General features: G+C 45.3%; 1 protein-coding gene across 13 annotated transcripts in view; it reads left to right on the forward strand.

The window, feature by feature from the left end:
- LOC120906639 (disintegrin and metalloproteinase domain-containing protein 11) overlaps window positions 1-16,029 on the forward strand; it is a 105,870-nt gene that overhangs the window by 24,562 nt on the left and 65,279 nt on the right. The window contains exon 1 of one of the 13 annotated variants that reach the window (XM_040318460.1): window positions 12,860-12,992. The exons of 11 other annotated variants lie outside the window; for them this stretch is intronic. The gene's annotated coding sequence lies outside the window, so the exon portion shown is untranslated. Of the gene's footprint in view, window positions 1-12,859; window positions 12,993-15,181; window positions 15,266-16,029 lie in introns of those variants that run through there. One more of the 13 variants, XM_040318459.1, reaches the window with a different exon arrangement.

The following is a 16,029-nucleotide window of genomic DNA, read 5'->3' on the forward strand; positions in this document are numbered from 1 at the left end:
ATCGGAAGGAAAGGTCGGAAGTGTCAGTTTCTACCAGTTTTTAGAGTCATTAATCATGAAGCAGCGATAGCAGCAGCAACAACAACAATCGCAGCAAAGCATATCATAATAAGCTGAGTTTGTTGCAGAAGCGGTTTAGGTCAGGCTCCCCCAAGGTTAAGTGCGTTGTTTTGCCAGTTAGAGGCACAGCTTTGCACCATAGTAATAACCGGCTTCGAGCTTTACCGACCGCGCTGCCTGCTTGATGCTGGCTCGGCCCCAGCTAGGGAACAATTTAAAGGTAGCGCCTGCTTTTATGCAATACCACACGCATATCATACGCACCATGGCCACAGCAGCGCCGCAATTTATGCAAAACCCCTCCCGTAGCCTAATGCGAGATACGCCAGCTTAACGCCCAGCAAAACTGTTCCGTAGCTGCTGCGGTTTTTCCTTTTATTCTGCGAGTGAAAAATTGAACCATTTCGCATAACGCATTTTTTACATCCCCGAAAGAGAAAAAAAAACCCCACCAACGAAATGCTGGCAGAGAAAAATAATCGTATCCTCTCCCCCGGTACGGCCACCTGCGAGTCCGGTCCGAGCTTTGTCACTCGGATGTTTGGAAAACATTCACTCCACTTGTGCACTGTGCGCTGTGCCTATGTGTTGTATGTGTGACAGAAGAGGGATGAAGCACTTTATTCCATTACAACTAACCTTGAAAGTCGAACGAATCTGGCATGGGAGCAAAAAGAAAAGCTCGACGAAATTGGAATAAAAGAGGTAGCCCCCAAATAGCAAGCAGCTGGCGTGGCCGGGCTTGGGCGTGCTTTAAAATATGCATGAGTTTTGGGTGGTTGGCTCGATTGCATTTGCCTACCGAGAGCATAGCCGGCTGCAAAACATCCTTCTCCCCCCCCCCCCTTATCCCTCCGCCACGCGCTCCCCCTCAGCCAGGGAACGCATAATATTTTGTTGGTATTTATTTTATTTTCCGATTCGGCAGCGTTTCGTCGCACTTTGTGTTGTTGCTGTTAGTGCTGTTGCTGTTGCTTTTTGTTGTTGTTGTTGTTTTTTTGTCCTTTTTTGTATCCAACAAATAAATATCCGATGCGTATTTTGATTGGTTTATACTGCGAAAAATATTTATCGATTCCAATGGGTGGTTATAGAACCTATTTGAGATGAGCACAGAGAGGGGGGGGGGGAGGGGGAGGGTAGTGAGTGATGTGTTACCCCTCGGACGAACGATGCGGTGTCAGAAGCCTGCCACGACCGTGGGCAGGATAATTGCAATTCGCGCAGATATTCGATATTCTATTTAATGACATTTTTTGTAGTTGCTGCTGTTGCTGCTGGCATTGTTACTGTATCGCCCACACCCCTCATATTGCGTTCATTACATCTGCTCCACTGCACGGCAGGAGACTGGCGTTGGTTTTTGCAAACTACATACGCCTCTGTGCCTGTGTTCAGTGTTTTATAATTTATTAACCATTTCGGTAATGTAATACCGGAGGTCGGTTTTAAAAGCTGACGATAGGCGACCGGTGGCAATCAGTAATTAAATGATAAAATGCCTATCTTTGCGTACCGCTCAGCACAGTGTATGTGTGTTTGATGATGGCGCTTGTGAGTGAACGAATGAAAAATCTCCGTTTTTCAATAGTGCTTCAATCTGTTTTACAATGCATACATTCAGGCGTGACAATGTACACTTCAAAGAGTGCCAAGCTTTTTGATAATATACTTTTAGTATTTTGTTTTTTTTTTTCTTTTGCATAGCTTAACAGCTTTACAGCTTCTACAGGTATGGGAAGCTAGTGGAACAATGAATAGATTAGAGCATTAAACAAGGAACAATTGCACATTATTCCTTGCCAGTCATTCGGTTGCATTGTAGTAGAGTACTGAAATGCATAGCGAAACGTAATAGTTCTTTGTTTACTAGTTTATACTAAAAAGGTTTCTCTTTTTGTTGACAAAATGATCTAACTTTACAATAAATAAATATTTCCATATGCATAATCCATAAAAAAAATTCTTCTACAACTTAAGTAAACTATGTTTGCATTGTAACTCAATTCAAAGCATCAAAAATAAAACTTTACAAAAATCCAGCTGCGGGCTCGATGTGCTGTAATTGAGCTTATTTGCATTCCATCGCCTCATCAAGCCAAACTATCCGCTTTACTCGACAATCATCTCACAACCATTTAACGGTAAACAGAAGTCAAACATATTAAGCAAAAGAAAGAAAAAAACAAAAAGGATTTATTCAAGGTTGCGTTAACGATACTCTCTGCCAGACAGTTGTTTGCTTTCCTTCTTCTAGTCGACCATACAACATAAAGCAATGCGAGAGAGGAAACATCGACATACGCACACGAGTGTCCTGTTTAGCAAATACCATCAGAATCGCTCACACTTCATCCTCAGATACCGCAAACTTTCGATTAAATCGAAACGCTATTACAATGACGCTTAGTTACAATAAAATCCACCCCACCTCCCTCTTCCTTTACTCCCATCATCCTACAACACGAACAAAAATGAAGCAATGATTAGAGAACGTTCAGCTAGCGGGGGGGGGGGGGGGGAACTAGGACAAACAACAAACAAATAACAACGATAACATCGAGAAAGAAAAACATACTTACACACAATAAAGGATATTGATTTTGATTTTTTGGTTTTGGTTTGATTTTGTGTCTGTGTGTCTGGATGTGTATGTTTGTATGTGTGTGTATGTGTGTGTGTGTGTGTGTGTGTGTGTGTGTGTGTGTGTGTGTGTGTGTGTGTGTGTGTGTGTGTGTGTGTGTGTGTGTGTGTGTGTGTGTGTGTGTGTGTGTGTGTGTGTGTGTGTGTGTGTGTGTGTGCGCGTAACGGAGAGACTAAACCAAACAGCACGCAAATGCAAAGCACCCACCGAAACCCGAACAAGAAATGGTACCCATCATCTTCCGCCCATGACAAACATTATCCTTCTTATTCAAATTCACTCTCCCTACCTCTCTTTCCCCATCGGTCCCTGTTCCTGAGTGCGCGTTTTGCCCGACGGTTATCCATCTATTCCTCCCCCCCCTCCTCTCCCACCGTGCCACCTACCCCTTCACAATTCCGATGAAATAAAACCGTTTGCTTCCATAATGAAATGAGTAAACGAATCGTGAATCACTGATCTTTTCTTTTTTCTTCTGTTTTTTTTTTGTGTAGTTAATGTGCAAACAAATCAATATATGAATTAACATCACCATCGCTTCGGGTTTTCCGCTAAGCAAGTTCGGCCACAGTGATTATCAATACACTACGAACGCCTACACGCGGTCCGCGCCTGAAAGCGAGACTGAATCGAAGCGAGCTGCTGTTTCTCATGTTTTACTTGAACCAACAGCCCGCGTCTGGTTCGCGCGTTTGCTTTCTGGTGTGATTAAATTAAAGCGTGTAAGAAGGGCATGGAAAAAACAACACACACACACACACAGAACCGTTTATCTATCATCGATCGATAATAGAAATGAAGAATAACCTCAACGCGAGCTGCTGACAGTGAAGCTAGGCAAAATTCCATGGCAGCAGCCACGAACAGTAACAACAACGAAACTTACACTCTCTCAAACTACATGAAATTTAGTTAGAGAAATATTGTTACTCATATCGGGGCTTGTACGAATACGGACATCATATACACACATACACACGCACATACAGAAAGCACTAAATTGAATCGTTTGACAATAAACGGTTCACTGAGTCTCGGAGTTTCATCCGCTTCCGGGTTTGGTTGGTAGCTCCGCAGCCACACCACAGGAAAGAGCGAATAATTAAATTTTCACAATGATTTGTAGGCGCACGGTAACGAAAGCGCCTGTAAGTTAGGCTTTACTCATGCACCGTTGCGATATATGCGAAAGGGCTGGCAGTGAACGGATTTGCTGGAGTTGAAAAACCACATACACATACACACACACCATCTCCACCAGACACACAAAATCCTGTCGCAGGTGTAGGCGAAGCTGGCTTTCTGTGTTTGTGTGTGTGTGTATTTTTTTGTTCGAGTCGCCGTTAAATTCGAAACATATCATCGCCGAATTCAATATTCGATGAGTAAAATAATACAATTCTAACAGATGGATGCGTGCCCACCGCTGTTGGGTGGGCGCTACGGGTCGTGGCCATTACAAAGTAAATTATGAATTTTCACAAAACGAGTACAGCTCAAATCCTTCCCCCCCCCCTCCCCCCTCCCCGTTTGCTCCACCACCAATGCCGTGTTGAAGGTCTAATACACGGGTTAGCGGCATTGATTAAATTTCTATTTCTGCTGCTGCCGTTTGCAAACCCGATTTCCAGCGGGATTTTTTGTCACAGCAAATGCTGCTTAGTTTACTAAAAGCAACAACAACAAAAACTATTCTAGCGCGAGCAGGTTAGCGTGTGGGCGAGTGATACGGTAAACCGCCACGCAAAAACCACCACGAGCTAACTTCATTGCATAGAGATACATGAAATAACGATAATTTCGCCTTTGCGCTGCTTCATGCAAATTGGTGCTTATCTCGTACGTATTCCTGGGTAAGGAGGAAGGAGGGCACAAATGCACGGTGAACGGGCATTTTTGGAGGGTGCAGTTGTCGACCCCCTTCCCTCTTCATTCTCCTCCTCTTCTAAGGATCAAATCGAAAATAGAAGAAAAAAACCACAACACTGCGTTGTAGACTCTTCGCTGAAATGGATATTTGCCGGATGCGAAAGCACCCATCAACGGGTGAATTTGTGTGCATCCATGGCTAAGGGGGCTGACCACAGAGCTTACAAATAGCGACGGGGAAGAAAAAAAGATAAAAAAGACACCGAGAGAAGAAGAGAGAGAAATAAAGGGAGAGAGGGCAGAATAACAAGAGAAACACACAACTACAAAGTAGGTACATCACAACGACAGCAACAAGCAAAGCTATACCAGAGTGTGTAAATGACAGTGGAAAGTAATGGCAACCGAGCGATTGAAAAATAATAATAAAGCAAAAACGAAACCGCCACAGTGAACAAAGCCATAAAGCCCACTACCGGTTGCGCTTGTCTCTGCGTGTTTAGTTTCCTTTTTTTCCCTCCCTTTCCCATCCTCCTGCGCTTGCGTTTGCTTTTTTCCGATCTTTTTTTTCTTTTTGCAAAATAATGTCCACGCTCCTTTTTTTTTTGTTTTGGTTCACCCTTTTTTGTCCCAGCGTCAGCCGTTCCGGAGTTTGCAATCGAGCCCGCAGGTGGGGGGGGAATGTGTTTTACGTCTCTTCACCTGCCAGTCCGACCGACAAACCGCACCGTGACAGGCCTGTCAATCGTCATAAACAAACTGCCCCCCGGCTGCCACTATCCCCCTCTGTCCTTACCACAACCCTCCTCATTTTCAGACCCGCTCGAGGAAGGCGGGAGGCATTGGTTGACTGGGTGGTGAATTCAATCAAGCCTGCGGAAAGCTTTTAATGTGCATTTTAGTTTCCGCACGCTTCTCTTGCAAAACCCTCTCACCAGTGAGAGCGGGCACACTGTTTTTTTACAGAAGGTTATGTGTGCGTGTTGCCTTTTTTTGCCTATATTTTGAATGGAATATATTCACAAGAAGCGTTTTTTTATTTTCCTTCTCATTTACGCAAATCCCTTTTTTCTATCACTGCTGTTGCTATCAGTCTGCTAGCACTCTGTACGCTTTGTGGCGATATTGGGAAGCGTTCCCACGCTACAACCTACCCACACATTTAGACAGTAGATTGAATTATTTCTTTTATTTGGTTTTATTGTTCTTTTTTTATGAGTGCAACTGTGCAGTGCAATATGAGTGCAAGTGTTGGAATTCAATTGACATTTGACCGTTTCTTGAAATCTGTTGATTTGCATACATTCGGGACGCTTTGCATTTCGACAAGTGAATGGCAAGGGCCTTTCGCTCCCGGAGCTGGTGACGCCTTACTCCAGGCAATCTCACTGTGTGACAAATTGCCAAATTGCCTAACGTGGTATTTTCCACTCTGTTTTAAATCGTTTCCTTGTTTTCAATCCTGCAATGGCAATGTGGCAATGGAAAGCAGATGTAATTGACATATGATGGTTTCTTAAACAGTTTTCATTGTATACGTTATGGGGGCGTCGGCCTGACTATTTGTTTTGATATTCTTAATTGAAGACACATCATCAAACATGTGTGTTAACATGACGTAGACACTCGTAAAGGACTGTATAGGGATAGGAACACAGAATAATTTGTACTAGCATAAATAATTGATGAAAAGGTGGAAAATGATTCCATTTAACTTTAAATTTGTGTTTATTTCACATTAGTTGTAATATTAATTGTTTTCTCTTGTTTAATAAAAGAAATAAGACATGAGTGTGGGGCACCTTGAAAAAAAATATATATAAATATATATTTCCCAAATATAGAGTAGTTTTAACGAAATTAAGTTGTTTGTAGCAAATGAAATGACGTAAGTATAGGTACGTAAATTAGTTATTATTGCTAACTATATTGGCCCGGTTACACGGCTATACAAAAGATCTTCAGGAACTTATGCAATGTCAGGAGTGTATAAAGATGTAACAGATTGTGTTACGTTTGACCACAGCAGGACAGTCAGTCGCTACGCTTGCGAGGCCCGATCCATACGGGAGTTGAACTCATGACCGTTATATTGTTATGTTTTACCACGGGATTGAACGAAATCAATGTGGTCTTTACGACAAGAATACTTCTGTTAAGAATAGGATAGCATAGGAAATAGTTATTTAAAAGTCATATTGTAACCTAACAGGTAGATAATTATATTGAATAGATTTAATTTGAAATTGAAATTTGAATTGTTGGACTTTCCACACCTCATACCCAATCATTGCACACTTTTTAACACACTGAAACCAACAAAAAAGCTCTGAGATTAAGCCTGAAACGACACACTGTCAACATGATTGCACGATGCATTAAAGTAGGCTTTGGGCTGTACAATAAAATAAGATCAACACGCTCGCTTTATTTCAATTATTACAGGGGTTTCCAATTGATTCGTTATTACAGGAGTTTCCAATTGATTCGTTATTACAGGAGTTTCCAATTGATTCGTTATTCATTCACTGTTGATTTCGATGTCAATATTTTCCACGGCTTACTATTGCATGGCTTACTATTGCATTCACTGTTGATTTCGATGTCAATATTTTCCACGGCTTACTATTGCATGCATCCATATTGTCAACCCATTTTCATTCGATGTCAACAGTGACTGCTTCGGCAAAAGTCACAGGTAGAATGTGTTTTGGCGGCCTGCAAATAGTATGTCTCGTGGTACAGTCATCAAGTCGTACGACGTAACAACATGCCCGTCATGGGTTCAAGTCCCGAATAGACCGTGCCCCCATACGTAGGACTGACTATCCTGCTATGGGGGGAAATCAATTAGTCACTGAAAGCCAAGCTCACTTCACTAGTGGGTACAGGGTAGGCCTTGATCGGCAGCAGTTGTTGTGCCAAAAGAAGAAGAAGAATTTCTTTAATAATTATTACGTTACAATGCCTTGGAACTCATCATTCATTCTCATTCCGCTTTGAAAAAATGTTATTTTTGAATAGCGAAGTACTGATGTAGTATTTAAACAGATGATTATACTCAATAAAAATTCTACACTTAGCATTTAGCGGAGTGTTCTTTGCGTAGCTCATGTGTGAAGTCGGCTGTCCGGCTAAAATGTTCCTGGTTCTTAGTGCACGTTCTGGAGCTTAAATGTTTAGGTTTTCAAGTATTTCCGGTGCGTCAATTTCATTTCATAGAATGTTTACTATGAACGTAGCTTGAGAAACACGACGTCTTTGTTTTTGAGGTTGTAGACCTAATAGAGAGCAACGAAAGTTAGGCTGAATATCATCCAGCAGGCAATGTGCATTGCATTTTCTTCATGAAGTCTTGCCAATCATTGACAATAGGCGGAATTTTGCAACAGAAAACAATTCAAATTTTTCAAAGTTTCTTAAAATAGTATTAAAATGTCTATTGAGGCACTTCGTTATGTGAGCAGAAACCATTAGCAGCTTCGAGGCAGACAATCCGCCTGACAATTCGCCTAAAGGCATACTTTACGCTTAACTAAACACTGTCATCTAATTGCTCTAGCAAGGCTCTGATCTCCTACATCGAGTGAAAACGGTACAAAATGCAACAGTTGTTTATTGTAACAACGAACAACACAGAAAAACGCCCCCATTTGCCTTTTTGCTTCCAGCACTAAAAGTGTCACCAGTGTCTGTTTGACTTGTTGTAGTACTTCAGCAATACAGACACACTCACAAAGGCGTCATGTCAACTAATAAAAAAATGATGACTGATTGTGAAGGATGGCCACAATAGCAGCAGTATGTTTGCACAACAAAAGTTGGAAACACACTGCTATTCTTGGCATCACACACAAACACGGCGATAAGACGACTGTCAATATTTTCCATCTCTTCCTCCCTATCCACCACGATGCAGCCATGCGGGGTAGCGTCCTCAAACTACTAGCCGCAAAAATAAATCGATTCCCCGTGCGAAGCTCGCAAAATAGAGATCGCATGAATACATTATGATAATTAAGGAAGAAAGGTAATTATCATCCCAAGGAAAGCAACTCGCACTGCGGCCAGTCCATCCATAAGCATAAGCGACGAAAGAGTTCACTGATGAAAGGGGAGAGGGACAAGAGAAAGAGGGAGAGAGAAGTTAGACCTTCACCTTCGTAGACAGTCGTTTCCGTTTGCTTGCCACGTATCCCCATTTCGCTTGTTTCACGATTTTGCAAGAATATTGATGAATTGTAGCGTTCGTTTCTTGCCGCACCGGATCTCGTTTGCGTTCGCCTTTCTCGTCTCGCCAACCAACACTGCTTGTGTCATCGACGTTGCTCGCTCCGAGCAATCCCAGGCAGGTTCCGAGCGCCTTACACACACAAAACGACAACCAGGCACACCCAATATGAAGACGATAACGGTGAATGTATATGTGTGTGGCGATGTATGTATGTATGTATGTCTATATATATATATATATGCTTGTACCCTCCCTGTGATGGTGCGCGGTAATCTAATCAACGTAAAATCAAATTCAAACTTTTTCCCAGCCAAACCCGCAGCACCACCCGCAAAACATGCTCGCATCTATCGATCATTGGGATATATCATGATGGATCTGCTCGGTCCGTTTTATGCAAAAAGTGCAGCAATAAAAAAAAAAACCCGAACGAGATCAAAATTTACGCTCTGCTCCAATATTCCCATTACTGCTGACCGCTGTCGCCTGACGTCCCACTTTAAGCTACACACACACTCACATATAAAATTGAGATGGTACACATAGGATGGGAGCGGCTGTCGACGATACGAAGAAAATAGTGAAATCACGATCCACACACCCACCCACACCTAGCCACACTCACAAGGAGGTACAACAGCAAGAAGAAGAAAAAAAACACTGACACGAAAAGACGAAATATGCTCGTGTCTCGAAACAGGAAATAGGAAAAGCAAACAAATTGTGCTTCGATGCTTCGAAATCAGTAACTTTTTTCAAGACTGACGACGAAGGGCAGCGGAGAGTAACCAAGCAAGAAGGAGAAGAAGGCGAAGATATAGAACTTACACATGGACCGAATTTCGGCAAGGCAGCGCTGCTCGGGCGACGGTGAAGTAACTTGCTTGGATAAATATTTTAATGGTTTTGCTCAACTTATCTTGTACCGGTGATTTGATTTTGCCTTCTCGGTTCATTGGAGCAGGGGGCAGCTGCGCTATTTATGTTTCATAATTCTTGCCCAGTTTAGCATGCTCCCAAAATCAAACAATGCGCTGTTGCCGTGCTGTGTGTTTAATAATTTGGTTTATCGTTTATTTTGTTATCTCGCTGTCACCCCCCCTATCTCCCTCTCTCTCTTTCTCTCCCTCTTTCTCTCTCTCTCTCTCTTTCTCTCCTCTCTCTCTCTCTCTCTCTCTCTCTCTCTCTTTGTTCGATGCGAGCAGATTGTAAAGCAATTGATATTGTTTCGTAGATTGCATACATGTGTCCTCCCTTTTTACTTCAAACCACCTGTCGAATAAATGAAGCGCCTAAAGCTATGCAATCCGCTCGACAAAAATGCCATTTTTTGCTTCAGCCACGTTGAGTACAAATCGCAAACACTCGATATTTTATTTCATCCAATTTTAGCATTTATTCTCCACCCAATAGCAATGACAACCATCACAGGGGGGAAAAATACCCGCACAGTTTCCACCGGGTCAACCGTTGGTGCCAAACACTAAGCCAATTCCAATCCACTCAGCCTATCTGACAATCCTATCGGCCCAATCAGAGTCAAACAAGTGGTACTCTGTATTGGTCCCCATATTCTCTATCTCTATCTCTCTATCTCTCTCTCTCGCTCTTTATCGACTTTCGGCTCTCAGTTTGTGCTTGCATTGCTCATTCCCAGGGTTACGAGCCCGTCGCTCTTAGCGCGCACGATCAATAGTTCACTAATCTGCAACTAATCCACTTATCAACTAAAACACAACACAACCGAACATACGTGCTCCACTGCCTACATCCAGCACGCATTACATTGCGAACGGTCCAGTTGGTCCGACTTCAACGACCGAATTCGGACACCCGAAACCGCAACCGCAAGGAGCAAGTTTCGCCATCGTACAAATCGTATTGCACGATACAGTAACTCGCACTCTGCCCGGATGCCCCTGCAATTGGATGGCCAATCGCATACACACACACACACACACACTCGCTAATCAAGCTAGTCTCAAAAAAGCGCATCTTCGCACCGTGCACAGGCAGCTCATTAGAGGGCCTTGTTTTGTTCGGGTGCGAGGCAGCGCACTCCGGCGCACAGTAATGCGATGAGTGAGTGTGATTTTCTAACGCACCTACTATGGTACAGCATCAACCTAGGACCCGCAAGGACCGGCATGATCGGGTCCGCAGCCCGCAGACCGCAGCCGAGCTAGCGACAAGAACGACCGCTGGCGCTCATAATCAATCATCCATCTGTCATGGATTATCGTTCCTGTGAGCGCAGTGCGCACCGAGTCGTCTTGTGCTGTGTGTGGCCTCCCACTCGCCCTCCTGCTGCGCGTCCTGCTCATCCTCCACACCCATCCAACACATGTTCCCGGTGCCCTTGCGTGAAAAAATGAAACGAGAAGCGGCACATGTAAAGCGGTTCATTCGATTCAGGTGTTCATATCTTCCGGATCGCAAGAACACGTCAAAATCAAATAAAGACACTCGGAAGCTCGTACCACCGCCACTACCGCCACAGCGGCTTTGCAGTGGAATGTGTGTGTGTGTGTGTGTGTGTGTGTTTTCTTTTTTTGCTACCGCTACCAAGGCAGGGAAGAAGCAAAAGAGCAAAGCAAAACGGCAGACGAGGCGATACACTGCGCTCGAGGGTATTTCTGTTACGGGGCTTATCGAATCTAGTTGGATGGGTCTTACCTCCGTCGCCCGTTACACCGGCTCGCCCCGGCACCCCGTTACACGCGTCGCCAACGGAAAGGAGCAGGAAAGGGGGCCTATAAATGGGAGCATTGGGCGGGTGCAGGCTGGGCAACCTTTAAAAGCTGTGCGGAGCACACGGCACTGCTGTTGTGTAGTTTATTGGTGTGTATATACATTGCGCGATCTGTTCCTCATTTGCGAGTCGCGAATTCCCGGGTCTTACTCAGCGCCGAATTCGATTCGGGAAAGATAACGAACCCTGAAACAGACATCACACACACACACACACACACACATATACACACACACGCATACACGCCCTTGCGCCGGCCAGTGGGAGGAAAGCGACGGGCCGGTGTGCTCACAGATTTTCCACCAAGGGCTGAACCCTGCCCCGAAAACGGATGCCTTCGCCCGCTGATGTGTGCTCTCGCTTTCCATCGAGCGGGATTGCATCGAGGTTTTCTGCACGCACACACCAACGGGCCCACCACATACAACAGAGGAAAAGCGCTTGCGCCCTTCGTACGGTTTTCACCCAGCAAGCGTACGAACACTCCCGAAAGGGCGCGCTAGCAAACTTCCAATCCAATTCTCCACCAAGCTTCTCCTCATCTTAGCTCGCTGTTAAAGCACACACACACACACACACACACACACACACACACACACACACACAAATACACTTACAATGAAAGCACGAAAAGGGCTCAAACGCCCACCGTGCGCGTCCACAGCGGTGCTAGCTGTATTTGTGTGTTGCCTACCTTTCAGGCGCAATTTTCATCGAAACTGCTGCCACTGCTGATGCTGCTGCTATTCAGGAATGGGGGACGCGTCCCGAAAAACACGCAGCAGCAAGCAGAACGGTGCGGAAAGCGAGAAAGCAGAAAGCTTAATCACAACTTCGGAGTGAATCTCTCCCGAGATCCACACACACACACACACACACACACACACACACACACACACATACACTTACTCTCATCCTGCTTCAATCTTCCCTCGCCTCCTCGCCCCCATTACTTTATCCCCAGCCTCCTTCCCTTCCCCCTCTTTCCTTCTTCTCGCCACCCATCGTTGCTCTCACGCTCGCACACACTCTCGTAGCAGTTGGGTGTGCGCCCCGTTGGTCCCGTGGCTGGCTTCCCAGCTTCCACCACCACACAAACACACACACACACACACACACACACATCTTGCGGTTCACGTGCTGTGCCCGCCGCACTTAAGCTTCATCCGAAAGCGTCCGACGACGACGATGATGATGCTGGCGAGGACGACGACGACGGCGAGGATTTTTCCAAAAAACTTGCAAACTTCCAACTGCCAACCCGAAGCTCGATTTCAGTAGGGTGCGACACTTGCCAGCGTGCGCAATAATAACCGTCCGAAAACAACAAGAAACCCAGCAAAAGGCAACGAGAAAAGAAGAAAAAAAAACAACAACAAAACGCTGCGCGGTGGACACTGGTGGCCTGGGGTGTCGCCCGGGTTTTGGCAAAGGTGGCAACGGTGGCAGGGGTTAAATGTGCGGTGGAATGCGGGACGCACCCGCTCGGTGGGAGAGTTTGCTCTGCTGGTTTTCCGTTGCCAATTTTCTGTTCGGTTCACAAGTACATTAGCAGGGAAGGCAGTAAGAGAGTAGAAGGGAAGCGGGAAAAGGTTGGATTGTGAGCATCTGCCCTGTGGTCTTGCCGAAGGGGGGGGGGAGTGGGGGCTGGGGTGGATCTAAGAAATTGCCATGCTTATGGGAGTGTGTGCATGTACGTGTGAGTATGTTTGTGCGCGGTGTTCGTGTTGGTCCGGTTGTGTTGCTTCTGTCAGTTCCATTAGTGTGCGCTGATACTGTGTCTGTGTCTGTGTGTGGATGTGTGTGGTACATTTTGGCATGGAAAAAATAAGGACGAGCAGAAGTGAATTCAGGTTGATGGAAATGCTCAAAAATTAAGATCTCTTCATCTGAACATGCCACTACTATAAAAACAAAAAACAAAAACAGCATGACCCCATTAGTGCATAACTTTAGGCGTGATAGGGAAAAGCTTTCCTGTGCTATCATTAATTTCTATACCCGCCTGTCCTCTGATTGATGGATGAATAGAGTTTGAAAGTAGTTTTCAATGTGGCACTATTTGCTTCCATTACGTCGCTACAAGCCGAACGAACGAGTTTCTAGTCAATGGTGGAGAGGGGGAGGAGCGAGGCAGTGGATGGCAGAAAAGCCCGCAATTCCAGGGCTACAGTTGTAGCAATACAGCACTGGAAACAATGACAAATTGCCCCACACGCCGTACGCTAGTGCTCCCGTGTCATACGACTTGCTATGCGAGTACTGATTAGGCGCGTAAGGCACACGACATTTACCATAATCCGAATCGATAATGAACAATGATAAGCCTGATAATGGAAGTGCGCGCTGCTGTCGGCTACTAGATTGTGTGTGTATGTGTGTGTGAGAGTGAGAGAGAAAGAGAGAGAGAGAGAGAGAGAGAGACGCACATACTTTCTCTCTCTCACACACACACACACACACACCCAAAGTACATGCAAACGATTCGCTAGTGCGAAAAGGCGCGCTGTAGAGCTTCCAATGTTAATAAAACCCTTCCAGTCTCACATACATGTGTACAGCGAACATTAAACACAATCCTCAGGCAAACCTCAGCGAACGAACGGCCACTGTCTAGCCTACCTGAAACAAACAAGTGGAACGGAAAAAAAAGGTTTCTTACAAAGAGGCAAGTACGGTTTCTCAGGACATCCGTTAGGCGGCTTGCACTTTGCTAGTGACGCGATTTGGCACAAAAAGTAAATTTGTATCTGTTTGACATTCCGTCATTTCGTCCAGGCAAGTCGAACGGATGGATTTTATCTTTAAGTCTACAATGTACGGTAGCTGGATAGGTAGCTGGAGCTTTCGTTCATCGTTCGGTCTCTGTCAACCTCTCTTTTAGTGACTTTGTATACCTCTTCTCTCTCTTTCTACATCTCCCTCTCTCTCTATATCTCTCTGTCTCTCTCTCTCTCAACCGACGTGTGTCATGGTCCTGCCCGCACAATAAAGTAGTCAGTACAACACAGGCAGGCGAGAGGTAAGAGAGAGAGAGAGAGAGAGAGAGCGATTGCGACGCCGCGCAGCTAAGCGAGAGACAAAAAGGATGCAAAATCCTGGGAAATCGCAAAACCCGTGAGAGCAGCCCTTCGTTTCCCTACGCCCGAACTTGCAGATGAAAAGAGAGGAAAAAATAAAGAAACATATCGCCGAACGGAAAATCCGTATCCGTGCCAATACCTGTAAAAAGCCAAAGCGCGTCAGCAAAGCACGAAAGCTCTCCGGCATTTTTTTTTTTTTCGGAACGGTAGGTTACGCTCCGGCCACCCTTGGGTTCTCGTGTATCCGGCCGAGTGATTGCTGTTCGTGTGCGTACACAAGCACACAAACACACACACACACACACACACACACACACACACACACACACACACACACACACACACACACACACACACACACACATGTGCGCGCAAACAAACAGAGGTAAAGGCAGTAAGGATAACGCGCGTATACGGACACTCCCGAAGCGAAGTTCGGTTAAACGAGCGAGCGAACAAGCGAGCCGACGGCTTGAAACGCACACATTCACACACAGAACGGGCCAGCCTCCCTTGTTCAGGTGCTGCTCGGCAAGATGTGAACCAGTTTCGGTTGTGCTTTCGTGAGCGTTGAACACACAACCATTTTCGGCACCAACCAAAAAACCAGATTGTGTAGAGAGGTGCGGTAGTACCACCTTTCCTGAAAGGAGCCCTGCTGAACACTACTACTGAAAACCTTAGGGGAGCGTCGTGCCCCCACTCCGGTGCACACAAAGGCGGCGTCGGTGGAGAAAGTGAACGCTACACTAGGTTCAGCCAGCTCTTACGACTGGCAGCAGCGCTACCGAAGCTTCTTAACTCACTGTGCGGCAGCTTAGTAGGCGAACGATTACTTAGGATAATGGAGCAGTGTTGCTAGAAGAGCTGACCGTTGATAAAAACTGATCTGGTAACCGAAACACAGCCTCACCGTTTACTGTGAAAGTGATTTTTGTGAGAGAGTGTGTGTATGGTAGTAGGTTGTTAAACTAACATAATAAATTTCCCTAATCGATAGGGCAGGACGTGGACGGGATGGTGATGTACAACGCTACCACTTATGTAGAGGCTTATTGAAATGGTGTGGTTGTAATGCTACGCTTTCGGGCACCGTGTGACCATATAAAAAAATGCTCCGGGATGCTGATGTGTCCCATTTGATGTAGGTTGGTGCTATCTTTACACGCCATTCGAGGTTGATAGTAAAAGTGGCTAGTTTTCAGAGTACTAGTAGCCTAGGAAGTCCCTATTCGCACTTCGGGAGCACTCAAACAGTAACGCACCGCGGGAGGACGCTCACACTGCCCGATTGGACAGCAAACTTCCTGGGCCAATAGAACAGAGCACCTCCAACATATGGCTAACGGCTCTCTGCATGGTTTCTAAGACATTTCGCAACTTCCTA

The sequence above is a fragment of the Anopheles arabiensis genome, chromosome X (genome assembly GCF_016920715.1).
Source record: "Anopheles arabiensis isolate DONGOLA chromosome X, AaraD3, whole genome shotgun sequence".
Taxonomy (NCBI): domain Eukaryota; kingdom Metazoa; phylum Arthropoda; class Insecta; order Diptera; family Culicidae; genus Anopheles; species Anopheles arabiensis.